The sequence below is a fragment of the Myxocyprinus asiaticus genome, chromosome 3 (assembly GCF_019703515.2).
Source record: "Myxocyprinus asiaticus isolate MX2 ecotype Aquarium Trade chromosome 3, UBuf_Myxa_2, whole genome shotgun sequence".
Lineage (NCBI taxonomy): Eukaryota > Metazoa > Chordata > Actinopteri > Cypriniformes > Catostomidae > Myxocyprinus > Myxocyprinus asiaticus.
In genome coordinates, this window is record NC_059346.1 from 26,796,169 (window position 1) to 26,818,017 (window position 21,849).

At 39.7% G+C, this 21,849-nt stretch overlaps 1 pseudogene; it reads left to right on the forward strand.

Moving 5' to 3' along the window:
• Window positions 1-6,867, forward strand: part of LOC127420514 (myosin heavy chain, fast skeletal muscle-like) — a 75,036-nt pseudogene extending 68,169 nt beyond the window's left edge.
• The last annotated feature ends 14,982 nt before the right edge of the window (window positions 6,868-21,849 follow it).

The following is a 21,849-nucleotide window of genomic DNA, read 5'->3' on the forward strand; positions in this document are numbered from 1 at the left end:
CAAATAGCCCATGGGTATCTTCTCCATCCTTGAAGAGGAGTGCATGTTCCCCAAGGCTACAGGCACTTCCTTTAAGAACAAGCTGTATGATCAGCACCTTGGCAAGTGTGCAGCTTTCCAGAAACCAAAGTCTGCCAAAGGCAAAGCTGAGGTCCACTTCTCTCTGGTTCACTACACTGGAACTGTGGATTACAACATCGCTGGCTGGTTGGACAAGAACAAGTATCCACTGAATGAGTCTTTTGTGCAGCTCTACCAGAAGTCTTCTGTCAAACTTCTGGCTACTCTCTACCCACCTGTTGTTGAGGGTGAGTATATTCATTACAAGTGCATATTTAAAATATAGCTCTGTCACTTTTTTCAAATAATATCTTACATCTAAAATCAGAGTGGGGAGAGCAGCAATTCACTGCAGAATTACATTGCAACTTGGTACAACTATTTCACAAATGTGCTTTCAGAAAAGAAGTGGATCCGGGGATGGAGGGGGGTGTTAAAGCAATCTGGGGCAATGAAATAGAAGAATGAAGGATGGAGGACTTAAAAAGAATCGCTCTGATATTTGTTACCGTCATAATTCAGCTGACCGCAAAGACTGACTGAAGTGGCCTGCCTGAACTAATGCAATGCTTAATAAATATTGAATTACACAATCTGGGACATTATTTCAGTGTTTGTGCAGAATCTGGTGGTGGCAAAAAGGGAGGCAAAAAGAAGAGTGGTTCCATGCAGGCTGTGTCCTCCCAGTTCAGGGTATGTAAAGAGGATGTTAAACTTGATATGACAACAATATTGCTGTGTTTGAAAGAAAATGAGAAAACATCTTTATATTTTCCCCAGGAGAACTTGGGCAAGCTCATGACCAACTTGAGGAGCATTCATCCTCACTTTGTGCGTTGTCTTATTCCCAATGAGTCCAAGACTCCAGGTAGAGTAATAAAGAGCTTAGAGATATTCTGACATCAGCACAATATACTGTATGATAATTTTCATGTGAAATGTTTATGTATTGAGCTCAAGATGTAAGCTGTTCTGTCTCATGGAGAACTTCCTGGTTATCCAAATATGAAAAATATGAAGCATTTTGATAAATCTTCCACTGATACAAGGTGCTGAATGCCAGTGTTATCCCTGAGGGACAGTTTATGGACCTATATTAGAAGGCCTCTGAGGAACTCGTGGTATCAATTGATGTTAATCATTATGAGTATAGATTTGGGCACACAAATGTTCATATTCTAAATTTAAAAAATGGAAAGATTCAATTACCATGCTGTATGTTTTCAGCTATGATTTAAATCATCTCTGCATTATTGTGCATGAATTCAGGTGTTCTTCAAAGCTGGTCTTCTGGGTGTTCTTAAGGAAATGTGTGATGAGAAACTGGCAACTCTGGTCACAATGACTCAGGCTCTCTGCCGTGGTTACCTGATGAGGCAGGAGTATGTGAAGAGGATGGAGAGGAGGTTAATTATATAATTATTAAGGATGTCTACAATAATAATTGTGACAAGAGTAAATAATGGTATCTATGACATTTATTGACAAAATAATTCACAGGGAGTCCATTTACACCATCCAATACAACATCTGCTCATTCATGAATGTCAAACACTGGCCATGGATGAAAGTTTACTACAAGACTGAGCCTCTGCTGAAGAGTGCTGAGACTGAGAAGGAGCTGGCAACCATGAAAGAAGACTTTACAAAATGCAAAGAAGACCTTGCCAAGGCTGTAGTCAAAAAGGAGCTTGAGGAGAAGATTGTAGCACTGCTGCAAGAGAAGAATGATCTGCAGCTTCAAGTAGCCTCTGTGAGTGAATTGAGGAAAACATTCATTTGGATTATTTCATAAGAAACCTCAGATACAGTAGGCAATGATCACAAGCTTTTAATATAATGTGTATCTTGACTTATTCATATTTTGCTACTATAAATCAGGAATCTGAGAATCTCTCAGATGCTGAGGAGAGGTGTGAGGGTCTGATCAAGAGCAAAATCCAGCTTGAAGCTAAACTCAAAGAGACAATTGAGAGACTGGAGGATGAGGAAGAAATCAATGCTGAACTCACAGCCAAGAAGAGGAAACTGGAGGATGAGTGCCCTGAGCTGAAGAAAGACATTGATGACCTGGAGCTCACCTTGGCTAAAGTGGAAAAGGAGAAACATGCTACTGAATATAAGGGTTGTGACAGAGTTTATTTAATATTTTATCACATTTCAATTGCAGTGAAAACTTGTTCAAGAATATTAATTATAACAAAAGGAAGTAATATAGTATAAAACTTCACACAGGTCAAGAACCTAACTGAGGAAATGGCAGCACAGGATGAGAGCATTGCCAAGCTTACAAAGGAGAAGAAAGCCATCCAAGAGGCATATCGGCAGACTCTGGATGATCTCCAGGCAGAGGAGGACAAAGTCAACACCCTGACCAAAGGGAAATATATTGTTTTTCCATAGCTTGAGGGTTCCCTTGAACAAGAGAAGAACCTCTGGATGGATCTTGAGAGAGCCAAGAGAAAGCTTGAAGGAGACCTTAAATTGGCCCAGGAGTTCATTATGGACCTGGAGAATGACAAGCAGCAATCTGAGGAAAAACTGAAGAAGTAAGTAAAAACATAAAATAATAAGAAATTATATTGTTATGTTTGTGTTCTATAGTTTTATGTATGTTATTGTTTTACAAACAAGTTATTATTGAACTACCACAGGAAAGACTTTGAAACAAGGTAGCTCCTCAGCAAGACTGAGGATGAACAAACTTAGAGCTTAACTCCAGAAGAAGATCAAGGAGCTTCAGGTATCTGGAATTTTTTTGAACTTTCTTTGGTTACACTGTTATTTGTTTAAAAAAATCAAGATCAGAAATTCATTAATTACTTGCCCCTGTAGGCTCACATTGAAGATCTGGAGGAAGAGAGATCGAGGCTGAGTGTGCTGCTCGTGCAAAGGTGGAGAAGCAGAGAACTGATCTCTCCAGGGAACTCGAGGAGATCAGTGAGAGGCTTCAGGAGGCTGGAGGAGCAACTGCTGCTCAGTTCGAGATGAACAAGAAGCGTGAGGCTGAATTCCAGAAGCTGCGTCGCGATCTTAAAGAGGCCACCCTCCAGCATGAAGCCACTGCTGCTGCCCTCCACAAGAAGCAGGCCGACAGTGTGGCTGAGCTGGGAGAGCAAATCGACAACCTTCAGCTTGTCAAGCAGAAACTTGAGAAGGAGAAGAGCGAATACAAAATGGAGATTGATTATCTTTCCAGCAACATGGAGGCTGTTGCCAAAGCAAAGGTATGCAACAATGAAATGCAAGATAATTTAATGAAAAAGTCCACACCCACAAAGCAATCCACAATATTTTGACATCATTCTGAAATTTTCTACATTTACGGGCAAATCTTGAGAAAATGTGTTGTACTGTTGAGGATCTACTCAGTGAACTCAAAGTCAAGAATGATGAGAATATTCGTCAGTTAAATGACCTCAGTGCTCAAAGAGCAAGACTTCAAACTGAGAATGGTATTTATTATTATTTTTTGTCTTATCTTCTCTTATCCAGGGCTTTCTTGTAAATGAGAACTAAGTGTCTCTTAGTTGTGGATATTATTAGCTGTGTGCCAACGCATCTATAAAGAGAGGTGCCTCGGTCAGGGCATACCAAAGCGGGCAGTGGGTGGATTCCCGGGAAGCAAACAGGTCTACCTGTGTTTGACCGAATCGACTCCAAATCAGCTGGACCACCTGAGGGTGGAGCCTCCACTCTCCCCTGAGGGTAACCGGACGTGACAGTGCATCCGCTGCGGTGTTGAGGTCGCCCGGGATGTGAGTGGCTCATAGCGACTTGAGGCACTGCTGACTCCAGAGGAGGAGACGGCGTGCGAGTTGTGACATGCGATGGGAGCGTAGACCGCCTTGGCGGTTGATGTAAGGTGTTCCGCTTGCGCATAGCGCCTTTCCCCTCCCTTGAGGGGAAGACGTGTGCTCTTGACTCCCAGTAGTGTTCACAGACTGTGATCCTGGATGACTTTCCTCCTTAGCCCTGTGGCAGTCGAGTTTGCGGAGAAACTCGCTGCCGGCTCAGTAAGTGCGCTGGTAAGGCCCTGTACTGAGGTAGATGCTCTGCATGCAGTGGTTCCCCATAGGTAACCCCATGTGTTATATCTTCCGTAAAATTGTTTCCCTCTTGGTAAACTACGTCTTCCTGGAGCCATGCTTGTAGAAACTCCTCCCCCCTTGGGTAGGACCTACCATGTGACTTTCCACATGACATACTTCCGACAAGACTCGGTAAGACCATGTGATGTATTTCCACTTGTCCCTATTTGTTGAGCAGTCGACTTGTTTCTGAAGGACTGTTCGACGCTCGTAAAGAGTGTTGGGGGAGGTTACGTGACAGCCTGGTGCACTGGCTACGAGGCACACAGCAGTCTGCCCGTCACACACCGCCGCTTCACGTAACACAGTGCGGCTAGTTGTGTCACATCGACACAACGTCGAGTGAGTGACAGATAGGGAACGTCATGGTTACTTTCGTAACCTCCGTTCTCTGATGGAGGGAACGAGACGTTGTGTCCCCCTTGCCACAATGCTGAACTACCCATTGAAATGGCCGGGACCTGGTCTCGGCTCCTCAGCACAAAACCTGAATGAATGGTTGCATACCAGCTCCTTTTATACCCGTATGTACGGGGGAGTGGCATGTAAATTCCACTCGCCAATTCTCATTGGCCTTTTTTCAAAGATCAGAGGTGTTTCGGGCTCCCAAGAGTGACCCCTAGTGTCACTACATCGACACAACGTCGAGTGAGTGACAGATAGGGAATCCAAGATTCTTCGTGTTCAGCTTGAGCTAAACCAGGTCAAGAGTGAGATTGACATGAAGCTTGCAGAGAAGGATGAGGAGATGGAGCAGATCAAGCGGAACAGCCAGAGAGTCATTGAGTCCATGCAGGTCAGGAGCAGGAATGATGCCCTGAGAATCAAAAGAAGATGGAGGGAGATCTTAATGAGATGGAGCTTCAGCTGAGCCATTCCAATTGCCAGGCTGCTGAATCCCAGAAACAGTGGTCTCTCTCTGGTTTTCAGTTGTATAAATAAATGAGTATGCTGAACAAAATTGAAAGCAAAAAACTATTCAGGGAGCCATCAAAAAATTGTTGTGTACAGGACACCCAACTTCACCTTGATGATGCCCTGAGAGGACAGGAGGACATGAAGGAGCAGGTGGCCATGGTGGAGCGCAGAAACACTCTGATGCAGGCTGAGATTGAGGAGCTGAGAGCTGCTGTATAGCAGACAGAGAGAGGCCACAAAGTGGCTGAACAAGAGCTGGTGGATGCCAGTGAATGTGTTGGACTCCTGCACTCTCAGGTAATCATTATACAAAATGTCTCTTAAAACACAATAGCAATCAAATACAGATGTAATATTTTCACTTTATTATGTACTATTTCCTCTATTTCAGAACACAAACCTTCTGAACACCAAGAAGAAGCTTGAGGTTGACCTTGTCCAAATGCAGGGTGAAGTTGATGATATCGTCCAGGAAGCAAGAAATGCTGAGGAGAAGGTTAAGAAGGCCATCACTGATGTTAGTTTTTAAGTTATAAAAATTACAACCATTTAAACTAAAATCAAAGTTCACCTTTTGGAGTGTAGCAAAGACTCTCACTGATTTTTATTTGTATTTTTATATATGTTAATTAGGCTGCAATGATGGCAGAATAACTTAAAAAGAAGCAGGACACCAGTTCTCACCTGGAGAGGATGAAGAAGAACCTGGAGGTCACAGTAAAGGACCTGCAGCACCATCTGGATGAGGCTGAGAATCTGGCCATGAAGGGAGGAAAAAAACAACTCCAGAAACTGGAGTCCAGGGTGAGATTTTATTTATTTCCAAGTCTATAGTCTTGATGTGGGTAATGTGAAATATATGCTATGAAATATTGTATTTTGTTTGGATTAAATTAGTTTAACAATATGTATCGTGTAGGACCAGGAGCTTGAGACTGAAGTTGAAGCAGAACAGAGACGAGGAGCTGATGCTGTCCGCAAATATGAGAGGAGAGTTAAAGAATTCACATACCAGGTATGACCATACCTGACTATATCCATACATTAATTCTCACAAAATTATTTCAAGAAAAGTGTATAAGCTGTACTTATAGTAAAACCTTTAAAATAAATCCATAAAATATTTGTATTATTTGTAGACTGAGGAGGACAAGAAGAACATTACCAGACTCCAGGATCTGGTTGATAAGCTGCAGCTGAAAGTCAAGGCCTACAAGAGGCAGGCTGAGGAGGTGGTATGTAAAATATATCTGAACATGTTGATTCTGTAATTTGCTCACTTTCTATTTAATGTTATGTTAGCATAGCATAGTTCATAAACATGCTAAAAACAACCTTTTTTAGGAGGAACAAGCCAACACTCACCTATCCAAGTTGAGGAAGGTGCAGCATGAGCTGGAAGAGTCTGAGGAGCGTGCTGACATCGCTGAGTCTCAGGTCAACAAACTCAGAGCCAAGAGCCGTGATGCTGGAAAAGTCAGTTGAATAATATTCTGATATATAGTAATATATGAGAGTCTGTATTCAGTAGATTCTTTTTTACATGTACTAAGTTCAGTTTATTCTACATTTTTCTATTCAAATAAAAAGGACAATGTATACATTTGTGAAGTTGTATTAAGCTTATGCTTTATGACTGTTTACATGATTTATGTCTAATTTGCTTCTTTTTTCTTTCATAGGCCAAAGAAGTGTGAACACCTAAAAACCACCTACTGAAGTCATATAATATGATTGTTCAGTAGAATTACCTTTAAAATTCCTCTTGAAATAAATATGTACATACTGTATCAGCATATTCATTTGTTTTAGAGTGCTTTTATTCTCAAAGGAAATGCTTTATAATCTGTATAAAACTACTAAAAAACATTAATGACATTATCACTTACATTAATGACAAATATCACTGAACTACTGTATTTGTGTAGAGTTCTGCAGTATTAGTGAATGAATGAACATTACATTTATATAGCGCTTTGCTGACACTATACTCAAAGCGCTTTACACAGTGAACAGGGGACTCTCCTCAACCACCACCAGTGTGCAGCATCCACCTGGATGATGCGAAGGCAGCCATAGTGCGCCAGTACACTCACCACACACTAGCTATTAGTGGAGAGGAGAGAGTGGACTGATACAGCCAATTCATGGATGGGCATTATTAGGAGGCCATGATGGATAAGGGCCAATGGGGGAAATTTGTCAAGGACACCGGGGTTACACCCCTACTCTTTACGAGATGTGCCCTGGGATTTTTAATGACCACAGAGAGTCAGAACCTCGGTTTAACTTCTCATCCGAAGGACGAGTATGGTTTCAAGTTAATGGCTTCCATAGGACAGTTAGTGAAAGAGCCTGTTCATGAAGTCTTCCTTTATTAATGGCAGACAATTACAGTTTTACATTTTTTTTGGAGTTAAAATGTCTATTAGAACTCACACTTGGGTGACTAGCTACCTGTAAATGGTTAAGAATCTACTACTAAAACAAGACTGCCATTTCAGTGCAATGTTCAGTGAACTGGCAATAGGAGAGTTACTCAAATCTCAATTCTGCTTTGAATATTGTGTTCTCAAACTTGTTTAGTGTATTGTACCTACAATTTGTGTAAGGCAAATTGTTTGAATAAAAAGTGTATGCAAAAGGCTGCCATGGAGAAGAGAAAAAGGACACAAGCTTTCAACTGGACTGGTTGAAAAATAACTTATTTAATTTAAGTAAAAAAAAAATAGTGCACTTATTTTTATAATTCATGCATGTGAAAAAATTAGAAGAACATGAAAAGGCTTCTGGATTTGGAAACAGGTTTAAACTGAAGGTTTACAAATAAGGCTTAAAATGAGGCATGCTGACAAATTTGTGATTAGCACATTTATTTATATATCATAAGCATAAATGCAAATTCAAATATGTTTTGTCTTTGATGATTACTTGCCTTTCAGGAAGAGCAAACCAATGCTCACTTGTCCAATTTAAAATGAGCTGGAGGAGGCTGAGGAATGTGTTGAAATCACTAAGCCTCACAAGCTCAGAGTCAGAGTTTCTATTTTCCAAAAAAATAACAATAAACATTATTGTAGAATATAGTTATTATATAAATATTTAACAATAATTTATCTTCTCATGAAAAGCACCACAAGTGCTAAATTAATCATGTTGTGAGCCATGAAATATTGTCTATAGACTATACTGTATTAAACCATTTGCCAAATATATTTAAATATCAATACATTGCTTTGTGGTTACTAAACGGTTGAGTCTGAAGCAAATACAAATGGCCCACATGGCATCCCTTGATATGCCACAAATGGGTTCATCAGGTCTCTGGTGGACATCTAGGTAACCCTCCACAACATTAATGCATGTTACCCTCCATGTTAATGTTACTGACAGTTAAAGCTACATTCAGCTCAGAACAAAACTCTCATAACGCAATAAGCCACTGGAGTCTGCATTAAAATAATTTTACCATGGCTAATGGTTTATGTGTAGGCTATTTGTGCTGAGCTGAGTGTAGTTAGTTTTTTTTTTTCAATTTGGAATGCCCAATTCCCACTACTTAGTAGGTTTTCGTGGTGGCGCGGTTACTCACCTCAATCTGGGTGGCAGAGGACAAGTCTCAGTTGCTTCTGAGACCATCAATCCGCTCATCTTATCACATGGCTTCCTGTGCATGACTCCATGGAGACTCCCAGCATGTGGAGGCTCATGCTACTCTCCGCGATCCACGCACAACTTACCATGCTCCCCATTGAGAGCAAGAACTCCTAATCGTGACCAAGAGGAGGTTACCCTATGTGACTCTACCCTCCCTAGCAACCGGGCCAATTTGGTTGCTTAGGAGACCTGGCTGAAATCACTCAGCACGCCCTGGATTCAAACTCATGGCTCCAGGGGTTGTAGTTAGTGTCAATACTCGCTGAGCTACCCAGGCCCCCGAGAGTAGTTACTTTTTTTATTTTTATTAAGTTGATAAGAACATTTTTATTTTCTAAATGTCCTTTTTGTATTGTATTTTATCTTATACAACCTTCTCCCTCAAACAAAGTGCAAATTAAGGCTATTAAACAAATACAGTATAAATGTATGAATAAAGGCTAGGCTACAGTGGCAAGATGTTGCAAGTTACAATAATGAACAAACACAATCTGTTTCCAGTAGTAACACAAATTATTGCATTGTTCTTGTACATATTGAATATATCATTAAAATATTTACAGTGTAGGTTGGAAAAAGTATGTGAACCCCTAGGCTAATGACAACAACAATAAAAAAAGCTAATTAGAATCATGAGTTGTCAAACCTGGATTATCCCAAGTTTATATCCTACAGGATAATGTCAGGGTGGCTGTGCACCAGCTGAAGCTCAGTAGAAGTTGGTGCGCAGCAGGAAAATGACCTTAAACATGGAAGTAAATCCACTAAAGAATGGTTTTAAAAAAAAAAATCCATCTTTCGGAGCGGCCCAATAAGAGCCCAGACCTTAACCCAATAGAGATGCTGTGGAGTGACCTCAAGAGAGCCATTCACACCAGAATCCTAAGAATATGGCTGAGCTGAAGCAGTTCTGTAATGAAGAATGGTCCAAAATTCCATGCAAACATTGTGCAGGTATAATCTTCAGCTACCGGAAATGCTTGGTTGAAGTTATTGCTGCCAAAGCAAGATCAACCAGTTTATTAAATCCAAGGGTTCACTTACTTTTTCCACAGCACTGTGAAAGTTTAATGGGAAGTGTTAAATAAAGACATGAAAGATTATAAGTGTTTGTATGTTGTTAGTTTAAGCACATTGCGTTTGTCTATACTTGTGACTGATGAAGATGAGATCGCATTTTATGATCAATTAATGCAGAAAACCAGCTAATTCCAAAGGGTTCACATATTTTTTTTTTTTTTGCCACTGTATAAATGCAGGACAGTTTAAATCTCTAAATTATTAATAATAAAAAAAACTAAGTGTAGTTGAAATCACTAAATTATTATTATTAATAAAAAAACTAAAAAAAACTAAGTGTTTACTGATAAGAAAATGTTCTGCAGGACATGTATCTAAATATAAATGACTCTTTATCATAATCCCATTACAAGGTTAATTTTTAATTTAAATTTAGCACCCAACATCAAATATATTATCAAAATTAATATTTTTCTTAAAGTTACTTCAATCCCTTTCTCTATTAGGCTCCAGTTGATTGACATACAAGCACATTGGCTCACTCAGAAATGACTTTCAAGTTTCACAGCGACTCACTTGCTGTTAAACTGCACGTGGGATCTTCCTGTTTAAATTTCTCCAATCCCCGACCATAAAAGGTATTTCATTACCCTATGTTCGGAAGTTTACGTACAAGTAAAAGACAAAACTGCAACAACCTTTTGTTTTAGCAGCAGTGCTGGGTAGATTACATCGAAATTGTAATCTGGTAAAGATTACAAATTACATGACTTTAATTGTAACAAATTACGTAATCTCTCAAATTACCATTTTTAGGTAATGTAATAATCTGATTACTTTTGAATTACTTTCAGATTAGGCTACCTCTGACCTAACTTTTATTTATATCACTTGCATTTAGGATAATCTTGTACCATTTGGACATATTGTTCCTTCAATTCATTTAAGAAAACCTAATTAATGAACAGTGTTGGCAAGCTACACAAAAAAATTAGCTAGCTAAGCTACCAACTACTCAACAGAAAAATTAGTTAAACTAAGATAAAAGCTACACTTCAGAGAAAGTAGCAAGTTACACTATAAGCTACACGCCAAAAATAGCTTGCTACATTTAAGAAAAAGAATTTAAAAGGCTTATTCACATGGCAGAGTGTATACAGCATAGTGCAATACAGTATACACTATGGTACAATAAATGTATGTGCATGTAAAAAATTTTTTAAACAAAAATCCATATTTACAGTATACATGATATCGATTCAAAACTACATGTTCAAAATTAAAAATTGCTATTTTTTCATTTATCATATTTACACTACTACCTGTACAAACCCATACACAGTTGAACATAATTTCCTTTGCACATTTCTATATAGCAACTCTACATACATATACTATTCATCTTATCCTGTAATTCTGTTGTAAGTCTGTATTTCTGTATGTACTGGAAGCTTCTGTTCAGAGCCAAAATTCCTTGTCTGTGAGCACACCTGGGCAATAACACTCCTTTATCTGAAGGTATCAGATGATAATACCATGGTACTTTGATATACAACTACCAAATTTATGTACCATTCTGTATTTACATGGTTCTTCAAAGTACTTCAAAGAATACTATGGTACTACCATGGTATTTTGATATGCATTACCATATTTATATACTATTGTATTTACATGGTGCCTTAAGGCAATTCAAAGAATACCATGGTACTACATTTGTACTTCAATATATTTGGTTACCATATTCAAATACTACTGTATTTGCATGGTGCTCCCAGGTAATGGTGAATGTCTAATATACATGGTAATACCATGGTAGTCTTTTAATGTGTTTTCGTGAAGGCTACAAAATGTTTTGAATCTCTTTTGGCTGGAAAATGTTTTTACCTGCAGTAATCTTTCACAAGCTGTACACGTACTGAACTTAATAAAAACCTTCTTCATAAACGATAGGACACATTTTCGGGATTGTTTTCCACTGATTGTAGATAAATATCCATTGCATCCAGGGTTATCTTTGTTTTTTGTGTTATAAAGTATTCCTCTAGAGTTTTGGCGATCAAGTACCGCTCCAAATGAATCAGCAGCACGCACATGAGCTTTCTGAGTCATTTTGATTGAATCGTGATCCAATTCAGATCGCTTTGATATGACTTGTGATCCATTCATTGTAAATAACCGACTTAAATCATTTGTGAATCGAACATCTTTAGTTTGAAATCAAAACTGGTGACAGTAAACACTGGGTTCACTACATGATCTAGCAGTGTAGCTTTTGTCAACGGTACTATGCCGTGTACCTAATAAAAAATAAAATAAAATATAGCTTTACTAATGTAATTTACTAAAAAGCTACAACTAGCAAAGCTACCACCTCGCTACTGAGAAATGTAGTTAAGCTAGCTTTGCTATAGGCCTTTTTCATGCTTCTGCATTTCTCGCTTCCAGGGGTGGCCCGCAAGGTAAACTTATTTCCGGTATTAACAACGGCCATTTAAACGTCAACAAGATCTGCTGAAATCAAAGTCTTCATACAAATTAAATAGTGTGTAAATGTTTGATCTGACTTTATGCTTTGTTTGCCACTCTACAGAGCTCTAATTTACATTCTGACAACTTTAAGGAAGGCATAATGCGACTGAATCCAACATATTCACTAGCTGAGATATTCAAGCTGCTACTGGTCATAGACTACACTGGTAATAAATAACTATAATAATGATATAAATAAGATAATAAATTCTTATCGTTATTCTCCGTGTCTGTTTGGGCCGGCTCTGCATTATTGCAAGTAAAACAGCACGTGTGCGGAAAAAAACATCGGCAGCCAGCTCCGCTCTCTCACACACATATGTATGTAGCTAATTTTCTTACTATGTAAATCATCTCAGGTCACACATGTAACCTCGGTTCCCTGAGATGAAGTGAATGGATATTGCCGTAAGCACTACGGGAAGTCCTTCTAGACGACCTTGTTGAAACCCTTATCCAATCACGCCAATTCTCTGATTGCAATGGTGTCTGAGCCCCGCCCCTTCAGGCGCACAGTTGGCCTATATAAGTGGGCGCTTAGTCACAGGCTACAGGCCGATGACTTATAAGTCATTAAAGTGTATGTGAATAGTCCCACATGGCAGCCGCCATGTAGAAATGAATGTAGTCAGGGATCTATATGAATCACATAGATATATACACAGTATGATTTATTAACCTCACAACATGGTTGGAAAAGTAGGTTTTATTTCTTATGGGAGTACTTATGACTTTTAAAGGGGCAGTTCAACAGCATATAATTAGGTGGCTGTGTTGATTGTAGTCGGTAGCTCACCTGTAATAAGGGCTTGGGCTCACCCGCTTGAATGTAAGAAGCAATTTATACAGAGAGGACTTGTGAGGAGGTGGACGCCATGTCCAGGTTATAAAATCTTACAAACGTGTTTTGTGAGGACTGTCCTACTGCCAAACATATGTCCTGTAAGGACACACCGTTTGTCCATGCCCATGAAGATGCCATGCCTCTGGCTGAATGCGCTTTGACACCAAGTCGGCACCATAACAGGGCGAGGGGTGTTCAAATGCCTCGCTCCCCTAAGGAACTTTATGACTAGATTATGCTTGCCTATTGACGAGCCAGCCTCCAGGGCATGGTATGCTGAGACAGTCGCTACATTAACCTTGAGCACTGATGGGGTAAGACCAGGGTCCAGCCACTCTTGATGGAATGGCAAAATCTCAGCTATGGGGCAATTCACCGGGTCTTTACCACATGATGAGCACCAAGTTGCAAACACACGCCATTTAAGTGCATAAAGGCGTCTCCTGGAAGGTGCTCTAGCCTGTAAAATAGTGTTCATCACAGACTGAGCCAAATCTGGCTCATCCGCTGTGCTCTGTTCAGAAGCCACACGTGTAGGCTCCACAGCTCTGGCTAGGGATGTCAAATCGTGCCTTGTTCGTCTAGAGAAGGTCTCTCCTCAGTGGTATTTCCCATGGAGGGCCTTCCAGTATTTCTGACATCTCTGGAAACTAGGACTGATTGAGCCATTTTGGCACAATTAACAGAACTGTTACCATGTCCACTCGGACTTTGCTGATGACAGAATTAAGAAGGCATACCGTGGGAAACGCATACTTAGGTTTCACTGGCCAATTGTGGGCCAGCGCATCCATGCTCAGCGGGGCTTGGAACATAGAGTACCAAAGGGGATAGTGGGTGTTCTCCGCGGAGGCGAATAGGTTGACTTCCGCTTTGCCGAATATTTTCCAAATCCTCATCACTGTCTGAGGATGAAGTCTCCATTCCCCTGATAATGCTCCCTGGCATGACAACAGAGCCGCTCCGAAATTCAGATGGCCAGGGACATGTGTCGCACACAACGAGAGGTGATGACGCCCACTCCATTGGAGGAGGCGCTGTGTCATGCTCATTAATTGTGCCGATCGTAGTCCGCCCTGGTGAATTATGTACGCCACTACTGTTGTGTTGTCCGAACAAATAAGAATGTGGCGATTCACAATGTCGGAATGAAAAGCTCTCAAAGCAAGAAAGACAGCCAGTAGCTCTAGGCAGTTGAGGTGCCATGCCCATTTCGCACCTGTCTAGGTTCAGAAAGTCAGGCGTCCATCGCACACCGCACTCCAACCTGTGTTGGATGCATCTGTGGTCACCACAAATTTGATCCAGCATAATAGAAGGCCGACGCTGTCCATGTTGCTAGAGCAGCCAGACAGAGGCGAGTCATCACGTTGCGCATGCGCTGAGGCTCCAGGCATGATGTGGAATGTGTCAATTGAGCCAGTACTGGAGAGGTCTCATGTGTAACAGACCTAACGGCATGACGGCGGATGCTGCAGCCATAAAATCCAGCATTCTCTGAAATGACTTCAGTGGCAATGTTTTTCCCAGTTTGAACTGAAACACACATTGAAGAATGGTCTGTCTGCGCTCGTTTGTGAGGTGCATGCACATGCTCACGGAGTCCAGACAAACTCCTAAAAAGGAGATTGGGGAAAAGTGTGATTTTTTCCCAGTTGACATTCAGACCCAGATTTTTCGATACGTTTCATGAACGTGCGGGGAGCCACAGACAGACCGAAAGCAAAGAGACCGTCGGGCGACACTGGGGTGTCGAAGAGGCCGGCTTTCTCTGTGTCACGCACCTCCGTAAGAGTTAGCCAAATATGCTGATCCAGAACCGCCAGGTTGCTCATCACTTTGCCAATGGCCTGAGCGGTACCTTTCGTGGCTCACAGTGCCAAATCTATAGCAGTGCGGGGCTCTTTGAAACAGCTCTGGATCGGAACCTTGCTAATTCATTTGTTTGTTCTGGAGTGCTGAACCAGCTTGGCCCGCCAGCTGTATAAGCTCTTCCAGCCAATGCAGATGTCAGTCAACACGGCTTGGAGGGGTGGGCAGGGTGGGATTTCCATCCCATGGCAGTACTATGGCAGAAGTGAGCTGTGACCACCTGTTTCACTGGGGGAAGCTTTGAATAGCCTTTTCCATTGACTTGGTCCACATTAGTGAGGACGGCAGCACCTCCGACCTGAATGCACGAAGAGTAAGGTGCACACCAGGTCTTTGTGAGCTCCGGAATAAACCTCAGGGAAGAATGGTGTGCTCCTCCGGACCGCGGTCTGTTGATGATGGCCCGTTTGCAAAAACCATTCATCCACATTGCACAGGTGAGGACGTTAGACCGGAAGGTCGGGAGGCTTGCAGGACTTGCGCTAGCATGAGCCTCCTCTAAGTCTTCCAGCTCAACCTCAATGCCCCGCCGTGTCTCCTCATGTGGTCCCTCGGGACTTAACCAAGAAAAGGCGGGTGGAAGGGCATGATAGGTTCGATCTTCCCTTAGAACGAGGTCAATTCTAGAGTGCAACGTCCGGAGGTTCATGCCCTCGCAGTGAGGGCAGTGTGTCTCCACGAGAGCTACTTGTGCATGGGCGTGGCCCAGGCAGTGAACACAGCTCTCGTGCTCATCAGGCGGTGAGATGTGCCATTCGCATATAAAACACTTGTGGAATGACATCTTTAAAAAGACACATATCACACAAGTGGCTCTTTTAGTCAATATTGTATATATATACTGTATATACTGATCAGCCACAACATTAAAACCACCTGCCTAATATTGTGTAGGTCCCCCTCGTGCCGCCAAAACAGCACCAACCCACATCTCAGAATAGCATTCTGAGATGCTATTCTTCTCACCACAATTGTACAGCGTGGTTATCCGAATTACCATAGACTTTGTCAGTTCAAACCAGTCTGGCCATTCTCTGTTGACCTCTCTCATCAATTAGGCATTTCCATCCACAGAACTACCCCTCAATGGATGTTTTTTTGTTTTTGGCACCATTCTGAGTTAATTCTAGAGATTGTTGTGCATGAAAATCCCAGGAGATCAGCAGTTTCAAAAATATTCAAACCAGCCCATCTGGCACCAACAATCATGCCACGGTCCAAATCACTGAGATAACATTTTTCCCCATTCTGATGGTTGATTTGAACATTAACTGAAGCTCCTGACCCATATCTTCATGATTTTATGCACTGCACTGCTGCCACACAATTGGCTGATTAGATAATACCATGGATGATTGTTGGTGCCAGACAGGCTGGTTTCAGTAACTGCTGATCTGGGATTTTCACACACAACAGTCTCTAGGATTTACTCAGAATGGTGCCAAAAACAAAAAACATCCAGTGAGGGTCATTTCTGTGGATGGAAACACCTTGTTGATGAGAGAGATCAATGAGAATGGCCAGACTATTTTGAACTGACAAAGTCTACGGTAACTCAGATAACCACTCTGTACATTTGTGGTGAGAACAATAGCATCTCAGAATGCTAATCTGAGATGCAGGTTTGTGCTGTTTTGGTGGCACAAGGGGGACCTACACAATATTAGGCAGGAGGTTTTAATGTTGTGGCTGATCAGTGTGTATATATAAAAAGGATATAGTAACTCCAGCCGGAGTGCTGTGGGAAGCAGGTAGGAGTCTTCGCTGAAGCACAGCATTGATCAACGACGAGCGTCTGAAGTGAAGAAACTGTTCACTGAGAGCGTCTTTGACAGCGATGTGGAATACTCTTCACCAGAACACACAGGGGAGCGGAAATTCCCTCTGTGCAGGCATATATCGATGGTGAAGCAGAAAGTGTTCCAAGACGAAGACGAAGTTTGCAGTCTTGAAGGAAGAAAATTCTGAAGAAATGGTGACTGAGTGTCCGCTTATATAGGCCAACTGCGCGCCTTAAGGGGTGGGGCTCAGACACCATTGCCAATCAGAGGATTGGTGTGATTGTATAAGGGTTTCAACAAGGTCATCTAGAAGGACTTCCCATAGTGCTTATGGCAATGTCGAGTGAACTGAATCGATAGGGAACCACGCTGTAATAGCAATGTAGTGCTTAATCCACTTTGCACATGTTAATGTTGTTATAATCAGTATAAAATGCATTGTTTATTGCACAGTTCCTTATTGTTCTCTGCTGCTCTGTTACTGGGATGGTAAGGTTAATTTACATTGTGTATATAATATATAACATTTATGAAAATAGGCAAACAAATTTGACAGGATGTCTTGGTTTCATTAGTTTGATTATTAATATATTTATACTGCATTTAACATTTTTGAGAGCTTAATACAAGGTTCAGTGAGACTTTTTTATTTTTTATTTTTGCATCTGTGCTGGGAGTATATAAAGATTCTTCAAATAAATTTTTCATGATATGGTGACGCAAGGATTCTCCTTTTAGTTAGTCTCACAATATACAATTTATACAAAATATACAATATATTTATTTGATCATAATATGCATAACTATATACTATTTATTAAAAAACAGGCTTACATAAAAGAACAGGCTTTTGTGTTGATAAAGAATTAAAAAAAATATATATATACATTTTCAGTCCAATGTTATATAACAAAGAGAGATAAGCTACTATTCTTCTTTTAAATGGCTTACTCCACGTAATACTGGATTTAGAGGGTGACAAAGCAGCAGACCCAAAAGGGCAACTATTGCAAATATACCAGGGGACTACATATAAGGCACTTTAAGACCCATAAAAGCATGTGACTTCAAAATACATTGAAATGAATTGAAACAGTAGAAAATAATCAGATGGCTTCCAGACTCACTGGATGGTATCACTGTCAGATTCAGCAGTGCATAGGAATAATTATTTTATAATGTCTCAGAAAGCAGTGATAAAGGAGCAGTCAGTAACTTCAAAAGGACCCGTTTAAGGACCTTTTTTTATTACTTAAACAGTAGCAAAAGGAAAAAGAATACAATCAGGCTGTAATTATACAATAGAGGACAGATTAGGTATGAACCCAGGTGCGGGAGCTTTATTCAAAGAGAGCAGGACAACTGGACAAACATTATAAATGTCTTTACTGTCACTTTTGATCAATTTAATGCATCCTTGCTGAATAAAAGTATTAATTTCTTTCATTTCTTTCCCAAAAAATTAAATAAATAAATTCTTACTAACCCCAAACTTTTGAACGGTAGTGTATAATGTTACAAAAGATTTCAATTTCAGATAAATGTTCTATTTCTGAACTTTCTATTCATCAAAGAATCCTGAAAAAAAAAAAAAAAATTGTACACAACTGTTTTCAACATTGATAATAATCAGAAATGTTTCTTGAGCATCAAATCAGCATATCAGAATGATTTCTGAAGGATCATGTGACACTGAAGGCTGGAGTAATGATGCTGAAAATTCAGCTTTGATCACAAGAATAAATTACATTTTACTATTGTATTATTATTTTAAATTGTAATATTATTTCACAATATTACTGTTTTTACTGTATTTTGGATCAAATCAATGCAGGCTTGGTGAGCAGAAGAGACTTTTGAACTTTTGAACAGTAGTGTACATCCAACAGAATAATTCTAGCATTATTTACCAATGTAGTATTTACTACCCTAAAAACAACTGGATGATTTATGTGACACTTTGTGATAATAATGTTTGTTCCAAAAGACTTGTTTAAATGCATGAAACTAGTTTATTAGATATTAAAAATATAAATTGTGACAAGACAGGCTGTCAGTGTTGGTGGGGATTTTTCAACGATTTCAGTGCAGTTACATTGTTACGTCAGTAGGTGGCGGCAAGGGACTGTTATGAGTGAGTCAGTCAGCAGACTATTCAACCATTTCAGTCAAAAAGGCTGCTTTATTCAGGAACAAACAATGCTATAGTTTTCAATATGTCAATCATTGCTATTTCAAGAGTGAATCATGCATTTATATGTGGATGTAATTCCCGAAACTTTGCAGCGTGTACGTGGCCGTTGGTCCGCCTCTTAGCAGCATGAAAAACAAGTTTTATACAAATTCTGAATAGATTACATATAGCATAGAAAGCGCACAACGAGAGCTCCCTTTATAATCACTAAAAAGCTGTCACTCATCTTCATCACGATCTCTAGCACCCCCGTAGAACCAGGCCTATTAATAATAAAAAATTTGTAAGTCTAAATGTTTCCAATTTATGCAAGGAACACAAAAGCCCTGACATGGAGTGGATAGATATAGAAGAAAGATATAGTGAGAGAGAAAATTACCCCTCAAAAAAGTCAGTATGAAGCTTTCTCTTCCCAACTGCGAGTGGAGGTTTATTATTCTCCATTTTTTAGCTAAAGTTAGCTTCACCGGAGCGGCGCCAAGCAAGCAGTCATGTCAACGATGTCATGCACTTAGCGGTCTTTAGATGTGGGACGGGGCGTTTACATTTTAAAGAGACATGACAGCTAGACTATAAACAATCTTAATATAAATTATTGTAAATAATTAATTTACGAAATTTACCGTATCCACTGCATGAATTTAATCAGATTTGTCATTATTATTTTTACTAAAATATAAATATCTTGGGGACCCCCCTAATTCTATTTTTTAGTTCTTATGGGGGGGAACCCGGATTACCTTATCTAATGTTTGACCTAAACATAAAGGAGTCCTTTTATTACTTTGTGTTATCAAAGCAACTGCAAGCTTTTTTTCTCTCTTCCAAATACATGTTTTCAATGTTTATTGTGCACACCTCCCGCTTTTTTACGTGGCAAATTTGTAAAATCGCCTCTCTGTGACGCTTTCTGCAACGCTTGTCATGTGGAGGGCAATGTGGCGCTTGACGCTGGTGTTGAACGGAGCGATGAGGCCTCGACTCAACTCATGTGAAATCGATTTACAATAACGAAAGAACATTATTGAAACTCAAAATTATTATTATTTGTCTATTATTGTGGTCTTTTCTGATAAAAGCCATGCTCAGCAGTTTAAATAGGCTACTGTAGGAAAATGATACCGTAGATCTGCTTTGTGTTTATAATTCTTATACTGAAGTCAGTAGATTTGTAGCAATGCAAGTTTTAATAAAGGAGAAGGTAAGGATGTTATTGAAACTCACTATTATTAGACTATTATTGTTCTCTTTTTGGATGAAAAATAATGCTCAGACTGAAGGAAGACTATAGATCTGTTTTGTTATTTTAATGCTTAAAACACTCAAATGTCTCTTGGTAGATTTCGGTCATGAACGACTCAAAATGATTCAGTGACTCACTCATAGCACATAAGACGCTCATTTGTCGCCACCTAGTGACATTTCCAAAAGGGGTCACTGAACTAATCAGTTAATAAAACTGAACAAATTTGTGAAACAGAAGCAAGCCTCACCAAAATACTCTTTATTTAGCAACTAATTCTGCACAATTGTAAACTTTAATAAACTTGAATCACTAAAATAGCTTGAATTGGTGCTTTTAGCATATTCTTTAAAATAAAAATATCCCCAGAAAAAAATTTTGTGAACCAGTTATTGTCTTACCTTTTTCACCCCTCATGAGTTTGCATTCCTGTAATTTGTTGTGGCATTGCAAGAACAAATCTACAAATTAGAAAAGTAGCAAATCTGTTGTTTTTCATTACCCATTTAGCGCTCTTGCCACCTGTGACCTCACACAGCGTGTACCTGTGTGATTTTTTTTTTTTTTTTTTTTTTTTTTTGCATAGCCGAATTTCAAAAAAGTAAACATGCTACTAAGACGGACAGAATTCATGGACAAGTTCTTGAAAAGGAAAAATAATGATGATGGTTAGCCTATGTGGGATAGTGGTGTGCTGTAGAATTTTTTAGTTGTAAAAAGTGTGCTGTGGCAGAAAAAAGGTTGGGAAACACTGCTCTAATGTATGATGGAAGTGAAATTAGTTCAGTTAAGCAGTTTAGAAAAGTTATTTTGAGATTTAACAGCATAATACTTGTAGCTACTTTAAACTGTTTATCACACAGTTATAGCCTATGTGTTCATTGTTACATTAACATTTTCGTTTGTGTAAATCTTGATTAATCCTTTCTAACAATTCATTGTAATGAAAAAGAAAAAATTAAACATATGAGATTTATACATAAGCCTCTGAAATCAATCTCCGAAAACACTGTTTTCTCAGGTGCAAAAATCACTAAATAATTGCACAAATTGCCTTCAACATGCTCCAAGTGATCAAGGGTTAAGGATGTTCCAGTTAAACCCATCGCACGTCTTCTGCCAGTAGTGGACACTCGCGCAATGTAAGCACATCTGAGTCCATGGGACGGAGTGAAGTTTGCGAGGGAAGGGGATAAATATTTGAAATGAACGCAGCCTAATTTGTAGCGAAGCTACTGCCCATCACTGTTCATGAATCAAAATATAAGAATTGATATGATTTTTTGTGTTTTACTCGCTATTTGTGATATAACACCCTAAGACATTTGAAGTGTTATGAAACACAAAAACACAATTCACAGAACAATTCACACCATCAAAATACCTATTTAGATGATGAAAAGGAATAGCTTACCCAAAAATTCTCTCATCGTGTAGGCCACCCACCCTCATGCCATCCCAGATGATGTGTATGACTTTCTTTTTTCTGCTGAACACTAAATAAGATTTTTAAAAGAGTATCTCAGGTCTGTAGGTCCTTACAATGCAAGTGAATGGTGGTCTGAACTTTGAAGCTCCAAAAAGCAAATAAAGGCAGCATAAAAGTAATCCATATGACTCCATTGGTTAAATCTGTC